This window comes from Rattus norvegicus, chromosome 4, assembly GCF_021556685.1.
Source record: "Rattus norvegicus strain SHRSP/BbbUtx chromosome 4, alternate assembly SHRSP_T2T, whole genome shotgun sequence".
Taxonomy (NCBI): domain Eukaryota; kingdom Metazoa; phylum Chordata; class Mammalia; order Rodentia; family Muridae; genus Rattus; species Rattus norvegicus.
Window position 1 is genome coordinate 151,855,204 of NC_141537.1, and position 7,099 is coordinate 151,862,302.

Sequence of the window (7,099 nt, forward strand, 5' to 3'; positions counted from 1 at the left end):
CTATTTATTTAGGTCAAAGTCCAGCCTTACATTTTCTACAGGCAGTGTGGGTACTGAGGCCAGAGCAATGTAGCCAAATGCAAATAAGTGACCGTAAACGATTGGGCCTGATCTTTTGTTTTTGTCAGAGTTATGGAGAAGGTAGAGAAGGAAGATGTATGGGATAGAGTATATTTCACCTTCATCTGTCCACCTATGTATGTGATAATTGTTTTCTTTATGTTTGAAATTAATTTAAATTTAAACTATTTGTGTGTGGGCACCAGCTGCTGGTGTTTTTGTCAGCAGAGCATTTTCTTTGCTGGCCCAGCCTTCTTTTGGGGGGGGGATTTTAATCAGTGGGAGGATGTGCTCCAGTTTTATTCTTCAGCATTTTCTTTTTTTTTCTTTATTAACTTGAGTATTTCTTATTTACATTTTGATTGTTATTCCCTTTCCCGGTTTCTAGGCCAATATTCCCCTAACCCCTCTCCCTCCCCTTCTATATGGGTGTTCCCCTCCTCATCCTCCCCCCATTACCGCCCTCACCCCAACAATCACGTTAACTGGGGGTTCAGTCTTAGAAGGACCAAGGGCTTCCCCTTCCACTTCTGCTCTTACTGGGTTATTCATTGCTACCTATGAGGTTGGAGTTCAGGGTCAGTTCATGTATAGTCTTTGGGTAGTGGCTTAGGCCCTGGAAGCTCTGGTTGGTTGGCATTGTTGTTCATATGGGGTCTCGAGCCCCTTCAAGCTCTTCCATGGTCCAGCCTTCTTCATGAGGGAAATGCATTCCTACTTTTCCATAGAGATAAAGGGAAAGCTAGGGTTCTCCTGACACATTAAGCCTACCTAATTATTATATATATATATATATATATATATATATATATATATATATATATCATGGCAGGAAGCATGGCAGTGCACATGTATAACGAAATGTAATAAAGTGCTTCCACAGGCTAGAGAAAAATAGTTTCTCATCTCCCTGTTCTTGTCTTGTTTCACTTAACATAATCTTTCGTTTTATTCAGGCTACTAAATAAATCATAATTTTATCTTAGTGGTTGACTATCAGAGTATGCATCTGTAATAAGTGAATCCCCTTATAATTCAGAGATGTAGGTAGACATTGCTGTAAGGCATGTGAGCCTGAGAACGGAGAAGCTGTTGCTTAGTAACATTTGATCTTGGGGCTTCTTCTCTTGGCTACTTTAAGTTGGTTTCTGGAAACAGATCTCTACTCCTGCAGTTTATGGCTTTACAGTTCAAACAGGGATCACACATTTTTCAATACAAGATGTAGAGAATTGAAGTTGGCACTGAGCTGGAAGCAATATTCTTGCTAGGTGGCTTCTGTATTCCAGAAAATGGTATACATGCAAATTGGGAAGAAAAGGTGTATACAGTCTTAATGATTTGTGAAGCCAATGAAAGGCAATTCTACCCAACCACACAACTTATGTCCACTGGTGGCATGACTGTTTGGCATAGCCCACAGCTCCTGATTTGATTTCAGTCCCACTTTACAGGAAGGAATTTGTGCCTGGTACTATAAACCCAGTTTAAAAAATCCTTGATTAAGGGAGGGGTCTTCTGACTTAGGGAGAAATTTACAATTGTGTCGCTAAATTAACAAAGCCCCAAATGCTTCTTAAATACTTACATTTATACTCACAGACAAATGATATGCTCAGACTTAAAGCACTTTTTTTCCCCTTTTCACTGCTAGATTGTGAGGTGACTTCTTAGAGATGTTACATTTGAACCTGCCATCATCAACCCTACTTTACAAAGCCAAGGCAAATATCAAAGCTTTCTTCAATGTTCCTATGGTTCCCACAATGAATAAATAGCCTAACTAATCCTAAAACATTGGCTCATTCTGCCTCAACCCAGGCAAACCTGGATCTTTCCTTCGTAAACTATTGACTTTTTTATGATTCTTTTTTAATACATATATACATAGTTAAATAAATACAACCTGCTGAGTCAGGTCAGTATGGCCTGTGTGTATACGATTTCAGGACTGAACACTTTGCTTTCAAAAACAATTAGGGCTTCCTGGTTGCTGCCACTGCAGAGAGCCCCTGGGCAGCACCCCACGAGCGAACCTGAGCCTCGAGACCACAGGTAAGACCAAATTTTCTGCTGCAAGAAAGCTGCCTGGTGAGCTTGGGACACACGGAAGCAGAATTTCTCTAGGACCGGGCACGTTCTGTGTTTACCGGAAGTCCCACACCCGAGGATCCCGGCCCGCAGCAGCTCTCTGCTCCCAGACCCGGTGAGAGAGAGACCCAACCGCCTGGTCAGGTGGGCACTCCTGAGGCTGCAGAGCGGAAGAGACCACCAACACTGCTCACCCCTGCCCACATCCCTGGCCCAAGAGGAAACTGTATAAGGCCTCTGGGCTCCCGTGGGGGAGGGCCCAGGAGCAGCAGGACACCTGCCAGAGACACCGCCGGACCCTGAAGGAAACAGACCGGATAAACAGTTCTCTGCACCCAAATCCCGTGGGAGGGAGAGCTAAACCTTCAGAGAGGCAAACAAGCCTGGGAAACCAGAAGAGACTGCTCCCTGCACACACATCTCGGACGCCAGAGGAAAAAGCCAAAGACCATCTGGAACCCTGGTGCACTGAAGCTCCCGGAAGGGGCGGCACAGGTCTTCCTGGTTGCTGCCGCTGCAGAGAGCCCCTGGGCAGCACCCCACGAGCGAACCTGAGCCTCGGGACCACAGGTAAGACCAAATTTTCTGCTGCAAGAAAGCTGCCTGGTGAACTCAAGACACAGGCCCACAGGAACAGCTGAAGACCTGTAGAGAGGAAAAACTACACGCCCGAAAGCAGAACACTCTGTCCCCATAACTGACTGAAAGAGAGGAAAACAGGTCTACAGCACTCCTGACACACAGGCTTATAGGACAGTCTAGCCACTGTCAGAAATAGCAGAACAAAGTAACACTAGAGATAATCTGATGGCAAGAGGCAAGCGCAGGAACCCAAGCAACAGAAACCAAGACTACATGCCATCATCGGAGCCCAATTCTCCCACCAAAACAAACATGGAATATCCAAACACACCAGAAAAGCAAGATCTAGTTTCAAAATCATATTTGATCATGATGCTGGAGGACTTCAAGAAAGACATGAACACACTTAGGGAAGCACAGGAAAACATTAATAAACAAGTAAAAGCCTACAGAGAGGAATCGCAAAAATCCCTGAAAGAATTCCAGGAAAACACAATCAAACAGTTGAAGGAATTAAAAATGGAAATAGAAGCAATCAAGAAAGAACACATGGAAACAACCCTGGATATAGAAAACCAAAAGAAGAGACAAGGAGCTGTAGATACAAGCTTCACCAACAGAATACAAGAGATGGAAGAGAGAATCTCAGGAGCAGAAGATTCCATAGAAATCATTGACTCAACTGTCAAAGATAATGTAAAGCGGGAAAAGCTACTGGTCCAAAACATACAGGAAATCCAGGACTCAATGAGAAGATCAAACCTAAGGATAATAGGTATAGAAGAGAGTGAAGACTACCAGCTCAAAGGACCAGTAAATATCTTCAACAAAATCATAGAAGAAAACTTCCCTAGCCTAAAAAAAGAGATACCCATAGACATACAAGAAGCCTACAGAACTCCAAACAGATTGGACCAGAAAAGAAACACCTCCCGTCACATAATTGTCAAAACACCAAACGCACAAAATAAAGAAAGAATACTAAAAGCAGTAAGGGAAAAAGGTCAAGTAACATATAAAGGGAGACCTATCAGAATCACACCAGACTTCTCGCCAGAAACTATGAAGGCCAGAAGATCCTGGACTGATGTTATACAGACCCTAAGAGAACACAAATGCCAGCCCAGGTTACTGTATCCAGCAAAACTCTCAATTAACATTGATGGAGAAACCAAGATATTCCATGACAAAACCAAATTTACACAATATCTTTCTACAAATCCAGCACTACAAAGGATAATAAATGGTAAAGCCCAACATAAGGAGGCAAGCTATACCCTAGAAGAAGCAAGAAACTAATCGTCTTGGCAACAAAACAAAGAGAATGAAAGCACACAAACATAACCTCACATCCAAATATGAATATAACGGGAAGCAATAATCACTATTCCTTAATATCTCTCAATATCAATGGCCTCAACTCCCCAATAAAAAGACATAGATTAACAAACTGGATACGCAACGAGGACCCTGCATTCTGCTGCCTATAGGAAACACACCTCAGAGACAAAGATAGACACTACCTCAGAGTGAAAGGCTGGAAAACAACTTTCCAAGCAAATGGTCAGAAGAAGCAAGCTGGAGTAGCCATTCTAATATCAAATAAAATCAATTTCCAACTAAAAGTCATCAAAAAAGATAAGGAAGGACACTTCATATTCATCAAAGGAAAAATCAACCAAGATGAACTCTCAATCCTAAATATCTATGCCCCAAATACAAGGGCACCTACATACGTAAAAGAAACCTTACTAAAGCTCAAAACACACATTGCACCTCACACAATAATAGTGGGAGATTTCAACACCCCACTCTCATCAATGGACAGATCATGGAAACAGAAATTAAACAGTGATGTCGACAGACTAAGAGAAGTCATGAGCCAAATGGACTTAACGGATATTTATAGAACATTCTATCCTAAAGCAAAAGGATATACCTTCTTCTCAGCTCCTCATGGTACTTTCTCCAAAATTGACCATATAATTGGTCAAAAAACGGGCCTCAACAGGTACAGAAAGATAGAAATAATCCCATGCGTGCTATCGGACCACCACGGCCTAAAACTGGTCTTCAATAACAATAAGGGAAGAATGCCCACATATACGTGGAAATTGAACAATGCTCTACTCCATGATAACCTGGTCAAGGAAGAAATAAAGAAAGAAATTAAAAACTTTTTAGAATTTAATGAAAATGAAGATACAACATACCCAAACTTATGGGACACAATGAAAGCTGTGCTAAGAGGAAAACTCATAGCGCTGAGTGCCTGCAGAAAGAAACAGGAAAGAGCATATGTCAGCAGCTTGACAGCACACCTAAAAGCTCTAGAACAAAAAGAAGCAAATACACCCAGGAGGAGTAGAAGGCAGGAAATAATCAAACTCAGAGCTGAAATCAACCAAGTAGAAACAAAAAGGACCATAGAAAGAATCAACAGAACCAAAAGTTGGTTCTTTGAGAAAATCAACAAGATAGATAAACCCTTAGCCAGACTAACGAGAGGACACAGAGAGTGTGTCCAAATTAACAAAATCAGAAATGAAAAGGGAGACATAACTACAGATTCGGAGGAAATTCAAAAAATCATCAGATCTTACTATAAAAACCTATATTCAACAAAATTTGAAAATCTTCAGGAAATGGACAATTTCCTAGACAGATACCAGGTATCGAGGTTAAATCAGGAACAGATAAACCAGTTAAACAACCCCATAACTCCTAAGGAAATAGAAGCAGTCATTAAAGGTCTCCCAACCAAAAAGAGCCCAGGTCCAGACGGGTTTAGTGCAGAATTCTATCAAACCTTCATAGAAGACCTCATACCAATATTATCCAAACTATTCCACAAAATTGAAACAGATGGAGCCCTACCGAATTCCTTCTACGAAGCCACAATTACTCTTATACCTAAACCACACAAAGACACAACAAAGAAAGAGAACTTCAGACCAATTTCCCTTATGAATATCGATGCAAAAATACTCAATAAAATTCTGGCAAACCGAATTCAAGAGCACATCAAAACAATCATCCACCATGATCAAGTAGGCTTCATCCCAGGCATGCAGGGATGGTTTAATATACGGAAAACCATCAACGTGATCCATCATATAAACAAACTGAAAGAACAGAACCACATGATCATTTCATTAGATGCTGAGAAAGCATTTGACAAAATTCAACACCCCTTTATGATAAAAGTCCTGGAAAGAATAGGAATTCAAGGCCCATACCTAAACATAGTAAAAGCCATATACAGCAAACCAGTTGCTAACATTAAACTAAATGGAGAGAAACTTGAAGCAATCCCACTAAAATCAGGTACTAGACAAGGCTGCCCACTCTCTCCCTACTTATTCAATATAGTTCTTGAAGTTCTAGCCAGAGCAATCAGACAACAAAAGGAGATCAAAGGGATACAGATCGGAAAAGAAGAGGTCAAAATATCACTATTTGCAGATGACATGATAGTATATTTAAGTGATCCCAAAAGTTCCACCAGAGAACTACTAAAGCTGATAAACAACTTCAGCAAAGTGGCTGGGTACAAAATTAACTCAAATAAATCAGTTGCCTTCCTCTATACAAAAGAGAAACAAGCCGAGAAAGAAATTAGGGAAACGACACCCTTCATAATAGACCCAAATAATATAAAGTACCTCAGTGTGACTTTAACCAAGCAAGTAAAAGATCTGTACAATAAGAACTTCAAGACACTGAGGAAAGAAATTGAAGAAGACCTCAGAAGATGGAAAGATCTCCCATGCTCATGGATTGGCAGGATTAATATAGTAAAAATGGCCATTTTACCAAAAGCAATCTACAGATTCAATGCAATCCATATCAAAATACCAATCCAATTCTTCAAAGAGTTAGACAGAACAATTTGCAAATTCATCTGGAATAACAAAAAACCCAGGATAGCTAAAGCTATCCTCAACAATAAAAGGACTGCAGGGGGAATCACTATCCCTGAACTCAAGCAGTATTACAGAGCAATAGTGATAAAAACTGCATGGTATTGGTACAGAGACAGACAGATAGACCAATGGAATAGAATTGAAGACCCAGAAATGAACCCACACACCTATGGTCACTTGATTTTTGACAAAGGAGCCAAAACCATCCAATGGAAAAAAGATAGCATTTTCAGCAAATGGTGCTGGTTCAACTGGAGGGCAACATGTAGAAGAATGCAGATCGATCCATGCTTATCACACTGTACAAAGCTTAAGTCCAAGTGGATCAAGGACCTCCACATCAAACCAGACACACTCAAACTAATAGAAGAAAAACTAGGGAAGCATCTGGAACACATGGGCACTGGAAAAAATTTCCTGAACAAAACACGAATGGCTTA